The sequence below is a fragment of the Numida meleagris genome, chromosome 4 (assembly GCF_002078875.1).
Source record: "Numida meleagris isolate 19003 breed g44 Domestic line chromosome 4, NumMel1.0, whole genome shotgun sequence".
Taxonomy (NCBI): Eukaryota; Metazoa; Chordata; class Aves; order Galliformes; family Numididae; genus Numida; species Numida meleagris.
Genome location: NC_034412.1, coordinates 38,352,675 through 38,379,694, shown reverse-complemented (window position 1 = coordinate 38,379,694; position 27,020 = coordinate 38,352,675). Strand labels below are relative to the sequence as shown.

The window sequence follows — 27,020 nt, the reverse complement described above, 5'->3', positions numbered from 1 at the left end:
TGCACTGAAGGTCTGAGCTTCAATATTCCAAATTCAGACTTCTCCTTATACTGGCTCACAAACAGAAGTGCCGCATCAGGCAACATTCAGCATTGACTGTAACACCTTCAATACTTTAAGGAATCTACAAGATTCCTTAAGAAAGGGGAGAAGACAGATGGAGGGTCAGTGCCAGTCCCAAAACGTGTTTCCATTGTAAACAAGTATAGAACCTGTGTTTTTAAGTAAACTCAGAGAAAGATGGGTCCAGTCTCTAGAACTGCTTTGTCCTGACTGTAGCAGATCTGAATCCAAAGGAATTTTTGTCTACTATCCAGTTATCTTGGGATGAAATTTGATTTGGAATTTATGTCTAGAGGGTTTTGTTTATTTGTGTGGGTTTGTTCGGTTCGGTTTTGTGTGCGTTTTTGGGGGGGAGTTCAGTTCTCTTCCCATGGTAAATCTTTTAATATAAAATACTGAAGGTAAATAAAAATATTAACTACAAATGAAATATGTAGTCATGAAACCATCATCTACGTATGAAGTAATCTGTTGTCTGCAAACATGGTTGGACAGTAGATCTAAATTCCATACTCTTCTCAAATTATTTCAATGTGACTGTACGGCAAATAACAATGAAAAGCTGGATAGTAAGAAAATGCTTTCACTGTCTTAGTATCATAGTCAAGAACTAGCTACGCTGACGTCCTTGCCAGCTGGTTCATGTGTCAACTGCTACTCGGGTTATTTGGAAGCAACAGCCCAAAGTAAGGAGTGCAAAGCCGTGGATCCTTATTCTTCATTTCAAAAATTCTTTGAAGCACAGTATGAAGGATCAAATGAAATTGAACTTGGGAAATACCACTGCTTATATGGACTTAGAGCAACTAAGCATCTACTTAGATTCAGCTCTCTTCAAAGAGTTTGACTTGATTACCACACACAAAAATCCTCAGTCATTATTTAATTGTAGCAGCATTTCTGTATGAAGAGTGAAAACCACTGAGTTTGTCTGAGAGCTACAGATCCGCCTCCTGGTCCAACTTATGTAAGTAGCTCTGTTAGTGGAGAAAATCAGAATGTTCCCTTTTTCAACATGTTTACAAGAATGTTTGTAGATACATACAAACCCTTTCACCACATCCTCAGAAAGAGGAGATGCTGGAGACATGGCACTAATTTTACACCAGAACAAGCTCATAAATGGCCTGCTTTGAGAAGCAGAGCAAGACCAAATGTGTTTGTTCCTGACATCCATCTATCACAATGGATGGCAAAGAAAGGAGCAGAAGAAATGCAGTGACAGCTCATCTAGCCTGTACCTCCCATCTCAGTTCAATGCTTTCCTCCAGCCCTTCGCAGGATCAAAAAGATGCTATTTCAGATCTAAGTTCTTATTAACGAAGATATGTATATCCTTCTTTTGATCTCTCTGGATTTTATCTTTCAGTTCCTGTCCTCCTACACATCCCATTTCTGCATGGTAAAACCACACCAATTCCGCTACAGAAGACTTTTGCACTCCTACAGACCAGAAGCTAGACAGGCATTTCATAAAGGTTAAGCTATTCAAGCAGAGCTGATCTTACCACTGCTGACACAAATAGAATATTCCAAATCAGATTCACTAAAATTGCAGACAACCAACAAAAAGCAGCTCCACCTCCCTACAGAAAATGAGAATGAATGCCCTGGGACAAAACTTAGCAAGGGCACTCTTCTAACATAATTGTGTTACAATACAATATATTAGAAAGTAGCATGGAAAATAAAATACTCTAAACAACTGAAACACATGCAAAGTATTCCAACTGAATTTGTCTCAGTATTTAAAGATCAAAGATAAAATTGTTTCAGACAGGATGCTCCTTTTCCAAGCAACGTGCTTAAGACTACAAAAAATGTCTGTTTCAATTAAGATTTTGGCACCAGCTTTTGAACATCACAAGTTTGTTAATTTTATGTAAAGCAAAATAAAATTATATTCTCAATGGACTTCAGCAAATTAAATGAAAGTATTTCCAGCAGCTAACTTGAAAAAAGATATCATTAAAGTACTTTGTTCAATCTTATCTGTAGTTACCACTTAAACTTCAAGTCACGACACATTCATTCAAAACAAAACAGCAGATTGTAATGTGGGCTGATATCTGAAGGCATTTCATGAGCACACTCATGCTAAAGCCTAAATTTTACAAAATCACTAGAGATTACCTTAGAACTACTTGCAAAATAGTTTCCATTTCTTTGTTCTGTGCTAAATTAGCGTGTGGCATTGGAAAGTTTAATATAATTTATTCCTCTTCTGTTGACTACTTTGTTAAAGTAAGATGCTATACAGAACAGGAGATCCTTTTTATTTCTGAAGGTAGGGCAGAAAAGAGATCAAACCATTCTAATTAAACAGCTTTCAAATTTATTCCCCCAAATCCCAGGTTATGGACACAATAACATCCATCTTCTTTTTTCTGCATTAGGACTACGATTTTCTTCTGTTTCTAACAAGTAGTACCGATGCTTCAATATCTTGTTAAACGAAAAATTTGCTTTGACACTTGTCACTACATCTTAAGCTAGAAAATAAGTGTGGTTCTTAATCAGAACAGACAAAACTACTGTACTGTTAGATGAAAATTACAATTTCTAACTGGCTCTGTGTGAACCATTTTAACCTAGTGCCAAATCCTTGATGATAAGTGCTGCTAGGAAACGTTACTGGACAGCTCTGTGCATGCAGACGGTTAATTATGACTTCAGTGAAGAACAGTTCATGAGATTATGTACACTTACAATGCAATTAACTCTTGTTTATCATTTCTTACATATCTGCAATATTAGTGTAAGTATGGTACACTAATACTTTGCAAATCATTTTAAAATCTCTGTTCAGAGGAGTCCAAGCCTATAAGGATTTGTATGCTTTTTCTCTTTAATAAGAAAAAGGGAATAAATCACAATCAGCTTACAACCAAGCTTTGTCTCTGGTGCTTGCTTTTTACAATTCTATATATAAAAATCAGCTAGATCTGTGCCTACTACAGCCACCTGCTGAAAGTTCAACACCAAAATAAGATCTATAATTGGATACACAAAAACAGAAGCTCTAAAATTACAGCACAACAGGCCCAAAATTTGTAGCAGGGATAGCAGAATTCTGCAGCAGTGTTTATATGTGGCTGTCAGCAGTTGTACACCCACAGAATCTACTATGAGCAGAAGAAAGGAAAAAAAAGAGCTAAGAAAAAAATCCCACATACACAGCCTCCTACTCTTAGCAAATCTAATTTGCTTTGCCCTTGCAGGAGCTTTTCCAGATTCCCTCCTCTGCCCCAAAAGGAATACTCCACACTGTACAGCATGGGCCCCATGCTATAGTGAAGAAACGCACAGAATACCATCATCCTCTCCACAGCCTATTTAGTAAACTAGAGAAAGGAGAGAGAACATTAAATTCTTCACAGCTTTCTCAGAAAACAGATTAAAAGACCAACTTAAGAAGTGAAAATATAATTTCAGTTGATTTTTTTTAATAGGACTCATTTACATTTATTAGGATCTCATATTTCTGTGACACTTAAAATCCATATGTAAGGTACAGATAGAACATTTCTGTATCATCTTCATGCAGAGTCTTAAACTGTAGCTTCACTTACACCTTAATACCTTCATATTTCATTTTTTTTTTTAATCTCTCTCTGCAGTATTAACCCCAACAAAGCTCCGCATATAAAAAGATTGGCAGAAGTACAAGGACAGTGTCTTAGGACTTTAGCCACCTAGATTCAAACAAATCCAGATTCTACAACACTAATTGTTAGAATAACAATTGCCGCTTTGCTTAGCAGCTCCCAGATGCTACAGCACATGGGAGTTCCAAACCCACTCGGAAATGATTAAAGAAAATCCATCTCCTACCTAGGCATGGTATGCTGCATTTAATACTGTGGATATGTAAAAAGCTCAGCCATGTTCTAGCTCTTCTCCAGTGCTGTTCCAGGTGACCTGGAGAGTCTATACAGAAAAGCAAACTCAAAAACCCTCCAACGTATAAGATGAATGCAGTCCAAGATCTCAGAACTACCTTTCCTTTCCTTCATTCCCAGTGCTGATGCTGAGCACTGGATTGAGACTGCAACATCTAGAAAATATTACTATGACTACCAATATCTCTGATACAACTCAAAAGAGAGAAATACAGGCTCGCCTGAATTTAAGGTCCTGCAGAGAACATCATGTACAGTTTTCTTCTGTCTGCACTTTGAGATAATGGTGCAAGGATTCCTCACTTGTTTTTCACCTTAGAAACTTCAGAAAGTCAATGATCTTCATTTGTTCAGCTGAAAATACTAGTAACAGATCATGTCATGAACTCTCATTCTTTATTTGCAGAGGTAGGTCAGAAAGATGACAGCTGCAGAGCTGCTTGCTTTGAGCAACCGCGCCTGCAGGTTAGGGGCCTCACAGGAGTCTTCTGCGTGCCTATAAGAGTATAACCTCCTTTTCTAACGCTGTCTCCTCTCAGGAAGCAGAGAAATCAGCCATTCAGAGCTGCTGATATGGTGAGGTAGACCTAGAAACATTACTGATGATCTTCTTTCTACCTGTCCAGCTACAGAAGCTGAGAGGGAGGAGCTGCTTACACCATTTCCACAAAGACCGAAATAGCTCTAACTCACAAAAAATACACGACACTCTGGGGTTCTTGTTTCTCTCTGGTCTTCAAGAGAAGCAACAGCCTGTAGTCCCATGCATAATTTGCAATAAGACGAGGAGCACATGAGATCAAGGAAGACTAATTAAACTGAACCCATAACATATTTCCTCATCTTCATATTAGTTAGATAGCACAGTAACTGTCAGTTACTGCAGCTTACAAAGAATGTTTTTAAGCTATAGCAACCATCTAGATAACATATTAATATATTAGTCCTAACATCCTAGCAGCAGCAATCCAACCCTAAAGATTACTTGTTTTTTTCTTCTACGCAAATCAAGGTACTTTCAACTAGACATATCAAAAATAGTAAATTTGCTTACAGACCTATCACATGGCAACTTTGTTTCTTCTTGTGTTTTGGACCTCATTCTTCTCATTCCTTCTGTCAGATGGACCAATCAGCATTTTCCATTATGCACAACTTATTGAAAAGGGTGAATTTGCCACAGGCACAATTTCTGCTACATATAGAATCATAGAATGGCTTGGGTTGGAAGGGACCCTGAGGATCATCAAGCTCCAATCCCCTGGCCACAGGCAGGGCCACCAACCTCCAGATCTGGCACTAGACCAGGTTGCCCAGGGCCCCACCCAACCTGGTCTTGAACACCTCCAGGGACAGAGCATCCACAGCCCCTCTGGCAGCCTGTTCCAGCACCTCACCGCTCTCTCTGTAAAGAACTTCCCCCAGTATCTAATCTAAACCTTCCCTCCTATAGTTTAAAACCATCCCCCTTGTCCTATCACTGTCTACCCTTGCAAAAGGTTTATTGCCCTCCTGTTTATAATCTCCTTTTAAATACTGGAAGACTGCAATGAGGTTTCCTCGCAGCCTTCTCTTCTTCAGGCTGAACAAGCCCAGTTCTCTCAGCCAGTCTTCATAGTGGAAGTGCTCCAGCCCTCTGATCATTTACGCGGCCCTCCCCGGACCTTCTCCAACAGCTCCACATCCTTCCCGTACTGAGGACCCCAGACTCAGACACTGTACTCCAGATGGGGCCTCACGAGGGCAGAGTAGAGAGAAACAATCACCTCCCTGACCCTGCTTGCCACTGCTCTTCTGATAGCACCCAAGATACCATTGGCCTTCCGAGCTGCAAGAGCACATTGCTGGCTCATGTTCAGTTTTTCATGCACCAGGAGCCCCAGGTCCTTCTCCACAGGGCTACTCTCAAGGAGTTCTTCTCCCAGTCTGTGTACGTATCTTGGATTGCTTCAACCCAAGCACAAAACCTTGCACGTTACTATGTTGACCTTGGGCTCACCTTTTTACCCTTCCTTCCTACACCCAAACTTGCAAAACAGTCCTGTCTCATTCCCTCCCAGCTTACCAAATCTGGTATTTGTGCTCCCCAGCCCCCCATTAGCACTCCTCCTCTCCATCTGTCCTCAGTAGCACCTCTGGTCTTGCTGTGCCTTTGTCTTACTGCATCAGTTGATCTAGCCCAGGATTTCGTCCCTGAGAGTGATACTTAGGAATGTTATTTAGAAAGAATGAGCAAGCCTACCACTGTCTACAATCAACTCCTCTAATATTTCTCCAGCATCAGAAAGTATTATTAGGGATGCACAAGGATACATCCCTGTCTCATCCTTAAATACGTACTTATTGACCTGTTGTGCATCATCTAATCTCTTTCAAACCTGCTGAAATTTTCTACTTGCCCCAGAACCTTATGAAATGTTTCAGAAGTTTACTGCCTGCTGTGTAAAAAAACAGGGCTTTATATCATGCCAAGATGCTGGCCTCTATCTTGTTATAATGCCCTGCATTTTTCTGGTTCTTTGGCTTTTGCTTTGCACACTGAGCAAAAAAAAAATTCAGAAATCTCTCCCTTGACTCCAAGATATTCCTCTTCTGTTGTAATTGCTTGGTCTGAGATTCGTATTTTGTTGGTATGGTTGAGAATGTTTGTACTTAGATGGTTACTTCACTTCTATTTACTCTGGAAAGTCAGCTGCCCCCTTTCTCCCCCACACACACAGCTTTGTCAGGCCCTTGTGGAGTTCTTTGCCATTAGCACACAGTATTTGACTTACGAAAAAAAGCTTAGCATCATTTGCACTCCATTTTTAAAGGTTATCTCCCCCTCTGTGTCACTAATGGTGATTTCTTTGCATCCCTCTCTCAACTCTCTTTCTTCCTTCTCTTTCTTCCTAAGAAGAGGCACAAACGCAGTCCTTTGCTTCTTGGCCTTTTTTCAACTTGCTGTTCACAAAACAACCTTTTCCACAACCTTGTAGCAACTTCTTTTTTTTAAATCTGTGCTGAGAAACCTTCAGATGAGTCTTCGCTGTTCCTTCTATTGTGGAAGAAGGGGTGGGAAATGCTACCAATTTTTTTTTTTTCCCATAGCAAGCAGGTTTCCTTTACTTCTCTTTCAATCAGCTTCCTTAAGAAAGTGAAGCACAGAGCAGTGAAGCGACCAACTTGTTACTTCCAAAGGAATAGCAAGACTAAGAAGGGCAAGAACTTGATCTACTCAGATACTTGCCCCTAGCTGCTCTGGATGGAATATTACTAAGTTGCTATGGGAGAAACAAGACAGCAGCTTTGGTCCTTGGTTCTACTTCAAGCAGTATAAATAAGACAGGCAAATAAACATTTACTTGCACTGTAATTGGAAACTTCTCCTATCATAAAACTTAAATTAGTTCTAACCAAGTAGTATTTATAGGATCAAGTAATGCTACATAAAAATTAAAAAAAGAAATTCAACCTCATCCTATGAGTGCACAAATGATCATAACACAGGGAATCCTGTCAAAATGTTTTGTTCTTTCAGAGGTAAATTTTAAGGAAGACTAGCCAGACACAGCTCTTCACCAGAGCAATGGAAATGAATGCTGAAGCACCTCATGGAAAAGTGAGCCACAAACAGGAGAAAAGGAAAGAGAAAGCTAGGTCAGCATTTATTGAGAACTAGCCATAAACCTTGCTAACTCAGAAAAAGCAGTAAGCAAGGATTCCCACCTTCCACACATCATCTAGCTGTAGAGTCAAATCTCATCTAACCCTTCCTCTGGGGAATGGTCTGGCTTTGTTAGGAAGAAATGCATGTCATCAAGACAAATATCTTTTTATTAAATTAATTCCTGTACAAGAGGCTGAGACCTTCCCATTTAATCTACGTCCATGTCATCTGTTTGTCTTTTGATCTGATTAAGAAGAATTATACATTCAGACGGATATTTTATGTACGTGAGTACTCCTGTCAGCAGTAGTCACATGAAGAAATCACAGAAGCCTTTAACAAAAAAAAAAGCTTGAAGAAATAAAGAGTAAAACAAATGAACAACAGCATAAATGAAATTGGAAAAGTCTTGAGAAGAGCAATTAATTTCTTCAGTGGTTGTCTCTTATCAGCTGCTTCATTTGCTTGATTTGTTTGTCCCAGTTGTGATGTGCTCTTGCTGCTTGATTAGCTAGATGACCTCAGCTGCAACAGCTGTGGGCAGTGAGGGAGAGAGTCAGGAGTTTATAATGCCTTGTCCTCCCTCTGAAATGCTAGCTTCAATTTCTCTAGGGCCAGGAGTTTACATACATATAACACAATTACTCTTTAGAAAATTAATGTTACTGTTGAGAGACAAGAAAACAAATGCATTTAAAGAAAGGGGAGGGAGTTACTCCTGTGAAACATCACAGCTTTCAGCTCCCATTGGGAAACAACAGAAATGTCACTTCCCATAACCAGTATCACTCGAAGACAGATGTCAAACACCTTGGAAGAAGTCCCGCTTCTTCAGTTCACCAGGTATTCTAGAGTGTAGTGTCCCCAGCCGCCCTCATAATGTACAGCCTCTACAGCACCTGAGTCTGTCTTGGTTGGTGTTTTTTGTTGTTGTTTTATTTAAAACAAACAAAACTGTAATAAGACACAGTTGGGAAGCTCATACTTGATCTGCTACATGAAATTTGAGACTGTAACAAAACTTACGATGCATCAGAGATGTCATGCATAACAAACACTGTTTAACAGGAACATTATTATTTACAAGGAAAATGGTACTGAAAATAAACTCCTACACATGTTTAATGTCTTTCCCTTTATTTTTATTCTAGGTAGCAAAAAGGATTTAGAAAAACAATGAAACCCAAAACAAAAGACAGACTACTTCATGCACTGTAATGACTGACTTTATGCAAAACTGCTTTTACAATAAAATCAGTTCAAGAGTTCTTCAAGTGACTGTATAAAACATGACAAAACAACTTTTATTCAGAAAGAAACTTAAATTTCCATCTAATAAAGGCCATTTGTCTTCCCTGTGATTCCTATGCAGGAATTTTGAAATATTATGTGATTTGTTTTTCCATGACCTCTTTTTCCGTTCCTTATTTCCTGATATATATAATATTATGGAATTTTAGAAAATGAGAAGATTCAGTGAATGCATCACCCTACACATCCATCATTTAAAAAAATAGAATACCATATTTGAATATGTTCAAATCTGAAATAAAGTTGACTTTTTCTTCAACTAAGCTATTTTATTTCTTAAAGTTCACCAAAGGACATCTGCAAAGCCCAATCTAGGCTGTATTTTCTTCGTCTTTCAAAACAGTAACAACATGCCTACAGGTTGCCCCAGAAACTATGGGTTGCTCTTTTACTGAAGAGGCAGATGTGCAGTGGTATGGAATACCACATGGCTTTGAAGACAAGCAGCAAAACCTGATCATGAGTCTTGATCTCTAGTTTCCCCACGCACAGATTCTTTCCCATACTTCAGAACATAGCAAAACTGTAGAGCATACATTCCTTGGATTTGGTATTAGAAGTACTGTGTAGGCTGACATCCAATGAAAGAAGGTAGAGTTTCACATACACATTGCTAATGATAAGGAAACCAACGCGGCTAAAAATGATAGAACTTCAGAATCTTCCTACATGAACAGAAAGATGAGGGTAAACATTTATAGAGGCACTTCTATTGTATATTAGTGCTTTCTGCTTAAATGAGAAAAATTGTACTTGTTTGGACATCCTGTTTAGTCTGCAAAAAAAACACAGCTATTCTTTTGATAGCAAAACTCAGTAAGAACATCCAATTTTTCTGCTGTTCAACCTCATAGCGTTGTTACGTGAAGTAATGTAATATATTTTGTTCTTGCTACCCAGTATTTTTCTACGGTAAGTAACAGAAAAAAAGCAAACAACTAACGCAACAGTAGAAAATGCCAGGTACCATTCAACCACCTTATAGACAACATATAAAAGCTAGAAAGTGTATGAGTAAGCATGATAAACATGGTTTCCCCTTCCCATTATGTAAGCAAGCAGACAAATGCCAATTTTGAACACAGTATATGCATGTTGATATGTATTCATGTACTCACATTCACACACTCTCCCGCAAACACAAACATATGCACATTATATACAAGAAAACCATGAGGAATCAGCAGGAGAAACTTAATACGGTCATTCAATTTTTCACAGAAACTACAATGTTGAAGACCATCAATGAGTTGGTAGTGTAACAAAAATAATTCAGCTTTACGAGAGAAGAATGTTTATGCAGAACAGCCTATGATCCTTGGGGAACCTGGATAAGTTCAGGTGCCAATACTTGCACCTTTTGTTGGCAATGCCAAGGTAAGGACAGAGGAAACTGCTCTTTCCAGTGACCCAGGCTGAAAAGCACATTCCACGTAGAACATGACACTTGTCAAAAAGGCTTCTCAAAGGTGCAATATTCAAATTCCACGCTAAATACTACAAATGCAGCTGAAAAGTGATGAGAGAGTCACAGCAGAATAAAAGCTGGACTTAAGCCAGCAGCGCACTCTTGCAGCCAAAAGACCAACTGTATCCTGGGCTGTGTTCAAAAGACACGTGTCCAGCAGAGACAGGGAGGGGACTGTCCCCTTCTATTCTGCCATTGTGAGGCCCCATCTGGAGTACTATGTCCAGGTCTGCAGCCCCCAATACAAGATGTAGAGCTATTAGAGCAGGTCCAGAAGGTGGCCACAAAAATGATCAAACAGCTGGAACATCTTTCTTATGAAGAAAGGCTGAGGGAGCTGGGCTAGTTGAGCTTGGAGAAGAGAAAGCTCTGGGAAGACATCATTGCAGCCTTCCAGTTCTTAAAGGGTGCTTATAAACAGGAGGGAGACAGACATTTTACAAGGCAAATAGCGATAGGATGAGGGGGAATGGCTTTCATCTAAAAGAGGGGAGATCTAGGTTAGATGTTAGGCAGAAATTATTAACCAGAAGGTGGTGATGCATTGGAACAAGCTGCCTAGAGAAGCTGCGGATGGCCAATCTCTAAAAGTGTTCAAGGCCAGGTTGGATGGAGCCCTGGACAGCCTGATTTATTGGGTGGCAACCCCACCCATATGGAGAGGAAGGGGTGGGGGGGTGTAAGGGGTGTAGCTCAATTATCTATAAAGGTCTCTCTCAACATGTATGATTCTACGATTTTGGACTTGGACTTTTTTTTTTTAATAGACGTCTAAAGTCAGTTCTTGGGTTAAGGATTGATGTGTTTTTTCCCCCCTTTGTTTTGTTTGCTTTGTGAGGTGTTCTTCAATGCAAGCACAGCTTTTGATTAGTAGCAAATATTGAGGGTGTATTAGAAAATTAATTACTTAACTTGTAAGATATCTTAACACCAGAAAAGGTGTCCTGAGATGATTTAATTTGCAAAACTGCCAAGTGCACCAAGACCCACCACAAAGTTAATTTTCAAAATCAAATCAATAATGAACTATGGATAAAATTACACATTCATCAGTATGAAGTTAACTACTTGACATTTATACTCTTTAAACTGATAGCTGGCATGTGCCTTTCCTATGAATATTGGCAAGTCAGAGGGAAAACGTTACAAGATTTCATTGTCAATACTATAGCAGATTATTTTGACTGGCAAATCAAGCTCCAGACAGGAGATCTAGTTGCAATACTGTTTTCTTTGACATCCTTTGATGTGCCACATTTTTTTGCCTCAGTGTCCTCAGAGGAGAAGGCGTGTTTCTCTTCATGTTTTGAGAAATTGAAATGGTACATAAGCCTCTTATAGCAGAAGTGTCAACAGAAATGGAAGGCATTCAGTACCTTGCAACACGTTTTAGTGCTCTGCAGAATAAAATTTTAACATACAGCTCTTCAAAGATGAAATTCATGGTGACCTAATGTAGTCTATTTGAGTGTAAAATTTACCTTAAAACTTAAAAAAAATTACATATACTTAATTGTACTGTCAGATCATTACTTATGCCCCTGATTTACAGATTAGCGATCACAATGAGATCTCCAGATTTTAAAATGATACTAAAGATAGAGTCAGAGCAAATAATGAAGAATAATACAATCAAATTCCAAAGGATTTGGATAATTTAGGTAATGAGGCCAGCAGATGGCAAATGTAGTTCAGTGTAGAAAAGCGTAAAGTAATTGGTCTGGGAATATGTACTAAAAGAACAATCATATAGCATGATTAGGAAACAGTATTATTTATGTAGGGCAAAGTTAAACTGTTCCAACCTGCATAAAAAAAATAACAAAAACAGAAAGAAGAAGGTTATGACAACGTATTAAGAAATAAATGATGTAACAATAAACAGTAAAAGGTACTTATTAGATTCGACAAGGTATAATGTATTTGAACTAATGTTATACTCAAGAGATCCTGGCAGGAACTGGTTTAATTAGGTATCAAGACCAACTAGTGTGAAAACGCAAGAATAAGTAGAAGCACTCAACACCTTACAGAATGTGTTTGGCATCACATAGTATCAAATCTAAAGTCAGGAAAGTTCTTTGAAGATCAAGTACAGTAGGATAAAACACAGCCTTTTGAAGTTTAAAGAAAAAAACAAAAAAACCTTGATAAAGTGAAAAAGCCTAGCCTACCCAATTAATAGTCAATATCTCAAGAAGAGACTTCTCAGTCACATCAACTGTTGGGTCTTCTGTGTGAGGCCAAAAAGCAAGATCCTCGTCTAAATTAGGCAGACCACAGACTCAGGATTTAGGACACTCCAGACATAACTCCAATCCCTTTACCATCAGCTCTTCTAGAGTGAGCTTCTAATTCCAGTCCAAAGCAAATTTTTTTAGAAGAATGGAAATTGAATTTTTGTTTAAATGTGGAAAATTCACAATCAGCTGCGTTAATTACATACATCATAGATCACCACGGCACACAGAAATCAAACCACTGTTCTAAGCACTATGTTGTCAAAAAACATAATACAACAAATGGTAACAGCAACAAAGAGCAGGATAATCAGAACTGGGAAGTAGCTAAGTAAAAGCATTGCAGAGTTGTCAGTTTGAGCACAAACTGGACCTTTTAAAAGCTAGTACAATACAAAGATGAAGATGAAAGGATAAAGCTGAAAGAAGAATTTGTGGAACAGTAATAGTTACTGGCACTTAAAGAGCATGTTATCACATACAGCCACTGACACAGTTATGAGAAGTGCAGGTGGTCCTTTTTCATGAGCAAAGATGACATGGAGATGTGAAGAGAGTTTTTTCAGAACAACTGACTATTTTTACAATGTATTTTTCCACGCTAGTCAACGGCAAAATTCACAATTAAAGTCAATCCTGTTTGCGCCATTGCATATATTCACAGGTCCACACAATTTAGAAGTCACCAAGTAGAATCATAACTTATAAATTACAATAAAACAATACATGTAAAGCTACTACACATAGCAGGAAATAAAAGCTGTCAGAAAACAGCATAGCTTACCAAAGGCTCTGATGGAGTCTTCAACAATGGAAAAATTCAGTAAAGCACAATCACTCGATTAAGCAAGGTGTCATTCCGAGAGGTCCTGCAAGGAAGGAAACAAGGTTATTTTTACTGCTTATTCTATCCACATTACCTATGAGCATACACAGGGTTATTAGGTAATTTTTTTTTTAAAGTGTGTTTATTTAAAAGAAAACTGCAAAAGGGCTGTAAAAAACAGACGAGATTAAGATGCCACTTAATATTAGAAAGCAAAATCCTAATCCTAGACTATCTTTTAGTCTTATAATAAAACAGCAAAGTTCTTCCTTTACACCATTAACTCTCTTTTTCATCTTAACCTGTTTATCTTATTTTGTACTAGAGCTATCACATGGAAGTGCTTTGAGTGCTTTTCTCTGCTGTACTGGTAGAGAAATATGAACCATTACCTATCATTACCTTTATTTCAAACCTGTCACTTTTTCCTCTTTGTAGCCAACAAGCTGCAAGAAGAGGAAAAATGCAGTCTGAGAATAAAACCTCCCATACAAAAATGAGCTGAAAAAAGAGTGGAACAAAAGAGGAGGGAGAGTTAAGAAAGGAAGAGATCAGAGTCTTGATAAACCCACTCTTCTGCTATCAAAAAACCTCTAAAATACAGTGTACATTGGAGAGCTGGTTTCTGCCCATGGTTCTTTCTCCTGCCATGCCTTGTATTTAAAATACCTCTATAATTCCACAAATATTATGCAAATAAAAGTAATATTGATACCACTGCCTCATGCATGGAAGTGTATGTAAATTGAGCTTAAGTGTATGAGAGAAGATGCACTTCCCTCAAAACTGTATTTTTCACAAGGTGCTTTTCAGTAAATCCTTCATGAGCCACACAGTGAGCCATGAGCAATTAATGTTAATTAAACACCCCCCTCTAACTATAACGCTGCCAGTAACACACTAATGACCTCAGAATGTACTTGGATTTGAAGCTTCTTCCCCCGGGGTACGTGCCAGGCTGCCTTACCTCTGTAAAGCTGTGGCATGCTCCAGCTGCTACTGCACATGTATGGAATGCCATTCCCATTTGCAGCAACATACACCATTCACCAAACACTGAAGTAAAATAACCATTTTTACAAGAGCACTACAGATACAGCTAAAAAAATGCCATTAAGATTTGACTTCCCTGCATGAAACCCCGTATGAGCTACATGCAAAGTGTAGCACATAGCATATTGATGTTACCGACAGGCAGACTATCATGAATGCACCCAATTTAATGCAGCAAGAAACGCATTCCAGAAGTATTTCTACACTCTGTGTCCCGAGCTAATAGTGAGTCTGACTATTTACTGATCAGTAAATAAAAATCATAAATAAAGAGTCAATCTTCCCCTAGTCAAACACTATCAGGCTAACATCAGATCTACAGTGTTCCACTGTCTACCACTAAGTGCTTTATTAGGAGGCAATAGGAATACAGAAGAGCAGTTATCCACGTACTCTGCAAGTATAATAGCAGAGGAAATAAAGTAATAAATCAGCACAGAGCTGCATTTACAGTAATTTCTAATTTTACCATTAAATCTCTACAGACCAAACTGCAAACCATCTCACATATTTTCAACTTAGGTTACACGTATAAGATAAAAATCCAACATAAATCCAGAGGGACATAAGGAAATTTGTAAATATCCTTTGATAGCAAATACCTCTTGAAAATTCTAAATAAACAAGTTTAATTATTTTACAGGAAATGCATAAGTTCAATAATGTCTGACAACTTTTGTCTCCAAAAGAAACCAAAAAAAGAAAGCAGAAACATCTAGGATATGTTTTCAAGAATGAAGTCAGAGCGTCTGCTGTGGCAGGCATATTATTGGGAAGCTGAAAGAATTTATCACCGTTTTCTTTTAAGTTGCATTTGTTTGTAATATCTCCTTCCTAGCCTGTCTTTTGAACAATCTAGCGCAGTTGAAACATAAGACAAGTCAGTTTGGACTTGTGATTTCAGGTAATTTAAGTACAGGTAAAGACATTTCTATTGCTTTTCCATGACCTAGCTAACGGCAGTCAAGAGCGCTAGGATGCAGGGAGGTTCTGTGACTACAATAATGCAACGCTCAAAGAAAAGCCATTCCAAGAGCACAGATGCAACAAGGTGGTCTGAAGAATAAACCAGTAGCTTAAAGCAGAGAAAAGTTATGATGATAGCAGTATGCATTTCTTGGAGCTAACATACAGTTTTTCCACAGCCACTTAAAAAAAAACACTGGTCAGCTAAATATTAAATCTAGAAATTGATAAGGACATGGTGCATTCCAGCCAAAATAAGATACACATTTGAATTTTATTTGTATTTACTTCATTTTATTGTTAATATTTTATTTTACTATTTCAATACATGAATACATTCACTGAAGTTTATAGACTCTACTCTGACTACAAAAGACCCAGCTAAGTTCACATACTGAAAAATAAAATAGAAGTTTATTTCAGTGCTTGGATCCAAAAGAAATCACTAAGAGTCAGAAAAAGCACTCCTACTCAAATTTACAGAGGAAAATACTTGGGGGTTGGAAGAGAATGGAGAAAGGGAGAGGGAAAAAGCACTCCTAAAACCACAAAGTCTGCAAATTGCACAGCAGTGACAACATCACAATTTGTTCGTATTACACTTTGATACGACATGTGAAATACTGTTCACATAGAGCTATAGTAAAATGCATCCTGCTACAGACTGAAACATTCAATTTCCACAGAGAAAGATCAAAATATAGGAAACATAGCAAGCTATTGTCTGCTGGATTACATATAGTCAGAATATATCAAGTCATCTTATTACTACCATTAGTTCATTTAAATTACAATCACACCCGTAGTCCAGGGGATGATTTTCAGAGATTCCATCAGGGCTTCAGAGGATTCAGAATCTAAAACAGCAACCAACATACAAAGTAGAGGTGGAAGAATACTGAGAGAATATTAAGAGTCTGCTTTCTCCACCAGCAATTTATCCAGCTGAAAAATAAGAACTACTTCACATAAGACTTGAATTATCCTAGGCTTTGGGAAAAATCTATCATCTACTCATAAATGCTCCCCTTTAAAGAGCAGTATATGATGGAATAGAAACCAACTCAAAATCTAAGAATGCTCTACAAATAGATTTGCACTTACATCACGCATGGCCATGAAACTGAAATATCTGATAAACACATATCTAATGTGCTGAGATTCAAGAAGAGCATGAGACTAATCAGCACTCGAAGAATATGCTTTCCAGAAGTGCTCTATTTCAAGGGGTTCCACTAAGTAGCATATCTGTATCTGCAACACGCACTCATGCTTCCTTTTGTCTGCAAATTGTGATACAGAATGCTGGACTTACAGGTAGCAGTCAAACTGACTAGCTGTTTCTTGTACTTGGGTTCACACAGAAGCAGGAATGTTAACATACTGCCCTGCAAATGAAAGCCCAAAAGTGGAAGGGATGTAAATGACATGCATGATTGTTTCCTTCTGTGCATGACTTGTGAAAAGCATGCACTAAGTCTTTCCAAAAATTTGCCTTGTTTACAGACAAAGTTTTAGCAAAGTTACTAGTGAAACTAGGGAAGAAAGTTATGCACCTATTATCCTCTGCTACAACCATGGGTTTGCAGCTAGATGACGAGGTGAGGGGAAAAAAAGACAACATACCACCAAACAGCATTAACTTCTCTTCTTGCAGCCTCCAATCTCTGGGAGGTCTGCAAACAGTATGCAAACAAATGTCTTAGAGGATGGAAACGAAAGCCATAAATATTATCCCTCTCATTGTTCATGTTGCTATGGTGTCTGCACAACTCAAGCCATCCTGTTAAGTGCTGAATAAATGAAGATAAACAAAGATGAAAAAAGGTGGGAAAAACATCCACGCCACCACAAAATGCTATTACCATTTAAGTAAGAGACAAGACAGGAAAGAAAAAAGGATAATATTGGGCAGTATGAAGAACATTTATTCCAGTGCAATACAGCTGCTTGTCTGTTGGCAGCTTCTGTGGCACCAACATTTTTGAAGGGTGCTGAAGGAGGACAATTTGCAGCCTGGGGCCTGCACATCAGATAAATCATAGCACAGAAGTATTAAAAGCTTAAGTGAGGTGACAGTGATGGGGAACTGAAGGTAGGAATAAACATTAAAATATTGCCAGAGACGCAACAGGTGAGAGAGAATAAGACCTCTGAAAACAAGAGACAAACATCTTACACGTTATGTGACAGGGTAGATGGAGCTAGTTGATAGAGCCAAGGAAAGAAGTGACATTGGTCTGAGAAAGTCAAACTTGAAGTAACAGCCTGATAAATCCTGTCTGACTAGAGAACCTAGCAACCACCCCAGAGAAAAATGCAGGAATCTCACCAAACCAAGGACTATAGATAATGCACAGGGCTTGTCAATATTTCAACAGTGTTTGCTAAATACATTAATAAAGAATAACAAAAGGGAAAAGACAGTATCACTTCCAGCTTCCCAGATAGGTCACTCTGAAAATAATGCCTCCTACTTATTCCCATGGAAAGTACAACAGATAGAAAGAGCACAATAGCACTATTTGTTACAGCAAATTCTCAGCTACAAAACACTATTTTTCAACACACTTACCACCATTCGTTAGGCATTTTCACCAGTAATGAACAAGAGCCTGCATGCCATGCTTGTAAAAAACCATGCCAACAGAGGTGACCCACTGTTTCACAGTTGCTATTGCAGCACTGTTGCTTAAACACACCACCCACCACCTCACTGCACTCACATCCGCTGTGTCTTCTCAATAAAGGCTCAGCAAGTGTTGATCAGTGTCAATGTGTGCAAGATCCTCTTCATGGAGGAATTCAGTGACACACCTTGGCTTCATACGCAATTCTGTGCCAGGCACCAACAGTCAGACTGCCCCTCTGCTGCCATCTGTCACATGGCAAAGAAGTGTAATGGAATATTGGTGGGAAGGTTCTCTAGTTGTACCTTGAACATCCACCTCTGATGTCATGGACCAATATAATAAAATAAGGGGCATTGCTCTCCAAGCAGCCCTCATACACCTGAGGTCCTTATCTGGGCTTTATGCTAAGTTTTCTATGGATTGATTTCTCTAGTAAAAAGAAATAGGTTTGTGCTTACCCTACAAGACCTTACTATTACATTTACTACCATCAGTCAACACTTCTCTCATTTCTTCTAGAAACTGCAGGGCTGAATGGAAATGCTAGAAGTATCTTGATATCTACCTCAACTTAAGATACTCACCAAAAGAGTTTCACAAGTCCACTCCTTTCCCACACTGTTGAGAAACTGTGTCAGACCCTCCTGGAAAACCGCCTTTTATGTTAAGGTAAATGACAACTCCAAAGTTTTCCTGAAATGCAAACAACTTCAGTCTTATTGACAAATAGTTTTCAATACTTCTAAAAGAATGAAAAAAGTCGTCACATAGATGAACCTAAGAAATAGATATACAAGACAAAAAAGAATGAAAATAATCTCAGAAAAGCCTGAGAAGGACATTGTAGTCAGCAATGGAGGAATGACAGGTTATGACTACTTATGGAGGCTGGATGTTTTCACATCCCCAAAGATGGATGGAGCCTAGAGTTTCAGCCAATCCAAGAGTAACACCACTACTGTCATTCATATTTAATTACCACACGCTTACGGTGCTCAGGTTACTGATATCTAGAAACCAGGTAAATCTTATGTTGGTCACTAAGAAAATAAAGAGGGAGGAGGACATTGTCTCCTATAAATCATGGCACTCATTCTTTTTGAATCCATTTCAAAACACACACAAAACAATAAGGTAATCAGAAAAAAGCCAGCTCTGAACAGTTAAACATAAATCATGCTTAGTCAATTTGACTGCTTTCTATGATCAAAGTAATAGCTAAATGGAAAAAGGGGAGAATGCTGGATGCTAGTAGAGGTTCTGGAAGCTGAAGAAGCACAGGCTGGAAGATATGCTGAAAGCAGGCTGGGCTGCTGGGCTCGGGGATAACTGTTGAGAACAGACTGCCACCAAGTTAGACATGGGCCTAGAGTATGACTTACAAGGAGCAGTTACAAGAGCTACACTCTTCTGTACTTCATTGAAGAGGGTGCTAGAAAGAGCAGGAAGCCACATTCTTTTGGGGAGTAGCAGATGGTATAACAAGCTGTGATGACCACTATTTGTGACTTCAGAGGATTCAACAGGATATCATGAAAAACACATTGCAAACCCGTGTTTTAGAGCTGCCTAATTCATGGCAGTGAAGCAACACATTCCCCGGGCTACCTTCTGTACCCAAAGTGCAGACAGCTAAAGTCACCAACCTTCTTGTCAACTCTGAATTTTTTCCTGCCGATTCTAAACAACCAGGCAAAATATCTCCAACTGAAATACCAAGAAATTAACAAAAACATAGTAGAAATTCCATCTACATAAGGTCTACAAAACCTTTCCATGATAACTCTGTAAATGGCAACAGAAAACAGGAGCAGAGACTGAAGTAGAGAGTATGTCTTCCTCTCCAGGTACCTAGTATGCTATTAAGTTGCCACTAAAAGGACTTTGCATGTCTGAGTTGTCATTTTGTAGCATTTCAAAGCCACCTCTTCACTCTGCTTGCTTCTAGTCTAGATTCGTAAGTTCACGCTCCAAGAACAAGACCCAAGTCCTTCTATTTGTAGCTACTCCATATGCCTGCAGTAAAACTGTCGAAATCTAGAACTCTCATGTAAACAGGTGCATATTTTACCTTTTTTTCCTGTCAGCGTAATAAGTATTATTAAGACTAGAGCAGACAGCAGATTATTAAAAGGCTTTAGTTATACCGGTGGTAACTTTGAATGGATTTTCAGTCGACTGTAGTAAGGCAGTAAAATATAATAGCCTCTTAACTGACACATCGTTATCAGTCTTACTATGGCTTTCTTCAAGCCTGTCAGTGGATTATGGCCATATTTTTTAGTCATGGATCTAATCAAAGCAGAAGACTGCGCTACTGACAGCTCAGGAGCAACGTAACTGCTTACATACTGTCATGAAATTCCAAGAAAGGCATAAACAGTAGCATCTCTCTGCTCCAACTCACCTCCTAGTAAAACAAAGCAACTTTTCAAACTACAGGTTCCTTTTCTACACCAAACAAAGAAACAAAGATCAGTGCTCAACAAACTTCATCCATCTAGGCAGCCGGTCCAAGTCAAAAGAGTTGGCAGGTTTGCTGATACTGCCCGCTGCAATTTCAAAATCGTCAAGATAAAGTAATCTTAAAATTTACTTGTCTAAAACATCGCCTCAGTTTAATTCAGAGGATCTGGTAAAATCAATCCATTACACTGCCTAAGAAAGTCCTAAGTAATGCTGAAATACCAATTTCTCATTCAGATAAGCAAGCTGCATTTACTTTATTCTCCAAAGCACCAAGCAATAGTTTGTGCAGGCGTTAAACTGTGGCTAGGAATGGGAAACAGCAAGGACTATAAATACATTCTAAGTGTGCAGTGTGCATAAGCAGTCCTACAATACATGTAATAGATATGGTCCCACTGCAGTCCCTGGATTGTACCATACCTGGAGAGAATTCCAGCTTTCCTCTAGCTTTGTGGGTTGCTGACAAAGTACAGCAAAGAGCCCAGCATTCAAACTCTTACAAAACATACACCCTGTGCATTTCAAAAACAGTAGTTCCACTGCAATTATCACTGAACTTGGGATGGGAGAGATGAAGAGCTGTGTAAGATGTGTTTATATACACAGCTAGAGCATAACTGAACACTGCATTGAAGTAGTTCACCTATAAAAGTAGAGGAATTCCATTTTCTCTTCTTTTCATGGCTACTCCACATGCCAGCTGCAGCGATGGTCAATGACCCAACACATCTATTGTACACACTATATGCAGTAGCTTATTTCACACTGGTTACTGAAGAATAACACGATACTAGTGTTTTATCACAAAAGATGTGAGCTTGAAACATTAACCTAGAAGTAAAAGGATTGACTGAAGAATCTAAGTCTGAAATCCCATCTACTAGACTATTTGCTGAATACTAAATTTAATGAGTGGTTGATAAATAAAATAAAACATCAACAAAAAACCTGTCTTCCTAACCCCTCACAAAAGAAGAAAACTCTATGAAATACAAACCCACCCAAGCCAGTAGTCTGCCATCTGGTCACATATCTCACCAGCATTCATTACTGATAGCGCAAGAGAAAGATGAACAAACAAAACAGCAATCCAGGACAATAACATGCCCTGATGCCAAAGGCAAGTACAGAAAATTCTTACTGTAATAAGAATGTTGCCACAGTCTGGCCTTCATTCATACACCCTCTGTGTATAAAAATAGGTCATACATATCCTGAAGTCTAATCTGACGGCAAGCAAAAGTACTTCAGTAAAATTTATTTACGATGTTACATGCATGTTCATGAATGCATGGGACATCAGAACACAAGGGCATTGGAACCAAGTGCTATAAAAGCATTTCTGAAAAGGAAACTATATACAAAGCAAAAGCAGGCCTTCCTGAACATATCAGTATCAGTCTGAAAAGGGGACTTACATATTTAAATATTTGGTAAGTCTTTTGCTTCTCCTTCACACTCTTGCTTTTATTCTGTGAGAACTATAAACCACTAAAAATACTTATGCAAGTGAGCTAAGGATTGTCAAGCTAAACTAACTTCAGCACCTGTCTGTATTAAGTGTTGCTCAATAGTATATCTGCATCATCAGCAATGGCACAAATCACACCCAAATAACATCTTTATAAAGAACAGCAAGACAAAAAAAATCCAGATTTGTTTTCTACTGCATGCAAGAGAAAATTCATTTTTTCAGAATCTATTTAAATTCCTGGCCACTTGAATGGCCATTGTATTATTGGTCAAACGCATTAACAAGACATTGATAAAGAGAGTATTGGACCCTAAGCCTATTAATTTTTCACCTTTACATCATCTTCTTGTTAATGTGAGAGAGTTGTGGCTCAAGTCTATAGAAAAATATGTGAAATGAAGCATTGTAAAAATTACTTGAAATAAGATAAAAAAATGTTTCTTATAATAATTTATTCTTCTGATACAGAAACTTCAGCGCTTACTGCTTACCACTGTAGGATTTAAAACTATTTTCCAGTTTCTACTCTACAGTGAACTGAGGCTATCCATAACAAAGATGCTAGTAAAACATTTTACCCTGTTGTTCCCCTCCCCCTCTAAATTCCAATTTCTTTCCGACAGTTTTTGTCATGGCCCTCAGCATCATCTAACCTTTTTAACAGAACACTAATTCCAGAAACAAATGAATCAAGCTTTAGCATGAACATATAAATGCAATTTGAGGGCAGAAATGAAATGGAATCTGAAGTATGTTATCAGGAAGCAATATGTAGTTAGCTTTTGCAGCTGGAAGAAAGGCAGAACAATGGGGTTTGGATTACATAGGTGAGCAAGTACCTTCTATTAAAATCCATCCTTCCATAGATCTTACAATTTATGGTCCTTTCTGGACCCAGTATGTATTTACCTATTTATACACCTTGAGTCATTTATTGCAGGAAAAACAAAGAAAATAAAACTGCAAATCTGCAGAAAGATATTTGGAGGAAACTTTAGCTCATAATTTTCATACAAACTTTTACCTTATTGTTGTTCTGACCTGCTGAGACTGGAAGATAAAACTTCCATAAACATTAAGACACACTCCATTTTTAGACCTTCCCTTGAATTTAGATGCACATAGCTTAGTTATCACTCATCGCTGAACTGATTCATTCAATAACCAAGTTGTAACTGACCAACATTATAAAACATGAAATATAACTAGTGTTAATGAAAGTACCTTACAAGCACAATTTGCAGTAGGTCATTGATAGGCTATGGGCAAACACAGTGCAAGCTTTTTTGTGTTTTCTAGAGGTTAATAAGAAAACCTACTCAAAACTGAAAGAAATCTCTTCAAAGCTCATGTCAATACTCATCTTTCATGTAATGCAATAAAATTCCATTTCATTTATATTTAACAGTAATGCATTTTTGTTACTGGTAATATAAATTATTAAGTGCATAGGTGGGAAATGAATGAAAGAAAGTATCAGTCTTCTGAATGAAAGTCATACCAAATGCCAAGATTACAAGATACAGAGTTCTAAGACCTACAGGAACAATACTGCTGTATGCCAGACCAAAACAATACACATTATGTGCAAGTTCTGATCTGGCCACACTACCTAGCACTTCAGCACATTATTTTACATGGACAAAGCAAGTTCTGCCACTGCACAGCAGTGCAGTAAAATTAAGATTTAAAATTAGGTTTCCCGGCGATGTATTCTCTACCTTCCTACTGGTAGGCTTCCTTCGGGGGTACCTGCTAATTTAAGGTCCTGGAAAGTTTAGCTGATGGCATAGCATATATTTCTCAGTGATATTTCTCACCATAGCAGCAAGAACAACTACTGATTGCACAACTCAATCCCCCTTTAAAGACAATCAGTGAAGTGCTAACATTTCTTTCAAATTCCCTGGAATAGAACAGTAATTTATTTCTCCCCTTACTCTGCAAACCAGCCTATAATGTCTTGCTTGTAAAACCGGCAAAGAACAGGCAATCAGCTTTTTGCTGTTTTTTTTTTTTGGCCTAGTAAGGGAAAAGCTAACAAAAGCAGCTGAGTAGTAAAGATATACAGATTAAATGTGGATTTCTTTACATCTTCTTTGACTGATGCCCTCAGGGAATCCAGGATTTATTCTTACAGGATTGAGGGTGAGTTTTTTGTTTGTTTCTAATTGCAGACAATGTATTGGTCAGCTTTGAAGGTCACAAAATAAGGACATGACAGCAGGGAGGTCTTCTTCCCACTATTTTCCTTGTTAAGTGACTCTAAAATAACAACATCACATGCTACTTAGTGGAATTGAATCAATTACATCAGATTGCTGTGTTGTGTTCAAGTACATGAAGCCCAATAATGAGCATTCAGTTTATCATTCGCCCTTTTCAGGAAACTTGGTCTTGTGGGAAATTTACAACCAAAATAAAACACTATATTATAGCCCGTGGGAAGCAATCCCGCTCCAAAAACAATGATACAATCTTCTCTCATTGAAGAGGCATCCCCCTCCAACATAGGCTACTGCTGATTAGCAGGCACATGCAAAATGAACCACCTGTATGCCACAAAATAGATTTCTGAGCAATATTACTTTTAAAGGCCCAGAAGAATGAGGCCACAGATGGTGCTTTAAAAACCATCACTACAGCAATTTACTGCATCTAACCTCTATCTGTATTGAAGCAATTATGACAATATATGTGAATCAGTCACTGAATTTCACAACTGCTATAGTTCTCGTTCACCAAATCCACAGGATCACAAAAGTAATTGTAAAAGTAAATATTATCAACCCACACCATTGTCTCATAGTCCTGCATCACCATTTCTGATTTGCAGATCAGCTGGATGGTGAAAGAATAACAGACATCTTAGTGCCCACAAAGGTCTTGAAATTACAAGCTTTATAGAGACCACGGATGCTGATGGAAATACCCAAACTAATTAGGAGGGGGAAAACCTTTTATGTTTGGGGCAGTTCTCAGACTATTATCATAGCTGGCACAATTGCAGTCTTTCCGCTTGAATTTGTGTTGGTAGAGTGGGATTTTTTTGGTGTGTGTGTGTGTGTGTGTGTTATTTTTCCTTGCTGTTGTTTATTTTCCTGCTTAGTGTATCAAAGACTTGCTCTTCTTTCTCAAGTTGATGCTCTGAACAAAGTTCATGTTATGACCTAGCAGGTCCTTTGTTTGCCATCTAGTCAAGCATGTTTACCAGGCTGCGTCATAATTATTTCTCAGGAACTTTGGACAGAGGGAATCTGATAAGTTATGTATTGTATACAGTTCAAGTGCCCCAGCCATGTGGACAGAGCTCTCTTTCCTGCACAAACTCTGCACCATTAGAATCCTTCACCCTAGTCACTCTCATCTTTTCATTACTTTCCATACAAAGGATTGTTTCTCCCCACACATGCAAATTCTGACGTTCAAAGCTGCATTCTGATTTCAATGTTAAAATTTATCATGATGAAAATGAAATAACAGGAACTCAAAAAATTTGAAAGTCTCATAGGCTTCCAAAATTCTAAGACAGTTACAGATCTTACAGGATAAGCCATTGCTCTAGAATCACATCTGACTGCAACATCATTGCAAAATGGTGTTTTCAAAACAATCCCCCGTTAAACTCATGGAAGGAAAAAAAGAAAAACACACCAAACCAAAACCTTTATGTGTAACTGCCACGTCAAATAGGCTACAATAGTATTACATTCCAGAAAATCCCCTAGAGAAGGCTAACTCACCACCTAACTTTTTCCAGTTACCATCACTTAAAATTTTTCTGTATTACCATCATTTCCTCTTACAGTGAAAAAACTAGAAACTTTTTTCTCTCAAGCAGAATCATCAATCTATTTAACAGAAACTACATAACTCCTAGTAGTAATTGTAAAGTGTTAGTATCACAAACTCATACACTCCAGCAGGAATAACTGACTGCTGAAATACACAATGGAGAATGGCTTGCCTAATATCAGTTCTGTTGGAAGAACCTGGTCGTTCCATGGGATTACATACATGAATCAGTTTGTTTCCTTGACCTAGTACTAAAAGAATAGCAGATGTATCATTTGTATTCATAATGAAACAAGCTGAAGGACCCTTAATGACAGCAAAAATAGACTGATGTTAGATATTAGAAGTCTTCTATGAGTAAAGACAGTGAATGACTGAAATAAGTTGTCTGAGAGGAAGGAAATCTCTACTGATGGTGGTCCTTGAGAACAGGTTAGATTGTTGTTCCTGTCAGGAACGACACAGACAACTTCTTGTGATACAAGAGTACTTCCTGATTCTTTGCATACTATCTTTCTTTTCAAAGAGTTTTATATCATCTGACTGTTAACCATTCGAGCCCATCTTTACTTTCTGGCATAGGACAGCCCAAGCATTCACTCACTCACTGAAAGTTGTTGCAACCAGAACTGTCAAGTATGAGCACTGAAAAAATAATGTCTTCTATTAACAGGAAAACTCCTGTTGGATAAAACAAAAATATAGAAAACCCCTGTATTTGTTGGAAAAAAGTATTTTAAAGGAATAAAGTAATAACTTAAGAAGTGCTAGCCACTGCAAGACTTCTTGAGAGCTGGTAAAGGCTTGAGAGTCTTGTTAAATCAAATATATGAATTATTGTGGCCGAGAAGCAATGCAAAACTGTCAAGCTGTACAGCACAGTGTGCTTCGCTTCTCTCCAGCAAGTTTCAAAAGCAACGTACATTCTAGAAAGACATATATATCATCTTACACCTGACACATACATCCATATACTAACTGTATTTAGGAGCCCAAATGAAAAAAAATAAGGAAATCCAAAAATGGTGAAGCAAGAACAAAGCAACAACTGCAATATTTGTAGAACAAGGAGGTGGTAGATAAAAGGGAGTTAATGAAAAGCATTATTAATGGGTAGCACAGTAACATTAATAAGCTCCCAGCAAATGGGGCAAGTTAGTAATAGAATTAT

At 38.2% G+C, this 27,020-nt stretch overlaps 1 long non-coding RNA gene across 1 annotated transcript in view; it reads right to left on the bottom strand.

Annotated features, from left to right (window-relative positions):
• The window catches only part of LOC110398679, a 30,004-nt gene continuing 10,261 nt past the window's right edge, over positions 7,278-27,020 (bottom strand). Inside the window, exons 2-4 of the long non-coding RNA XR_002438551.1 lie at positions 18,696-18,804; positions 13,418-13,502; positions 7,278-8,148 (exon numbers count right to left, since the gene is read on the bottom strand). This is a non-coding gene — a long non-coding RNA (uncharacterized LOC110398679). The remainder of the gene's footprint in view (positions 8,149-13,417; positions 13,503-18,695; positions 18,805-27,020) is intronic.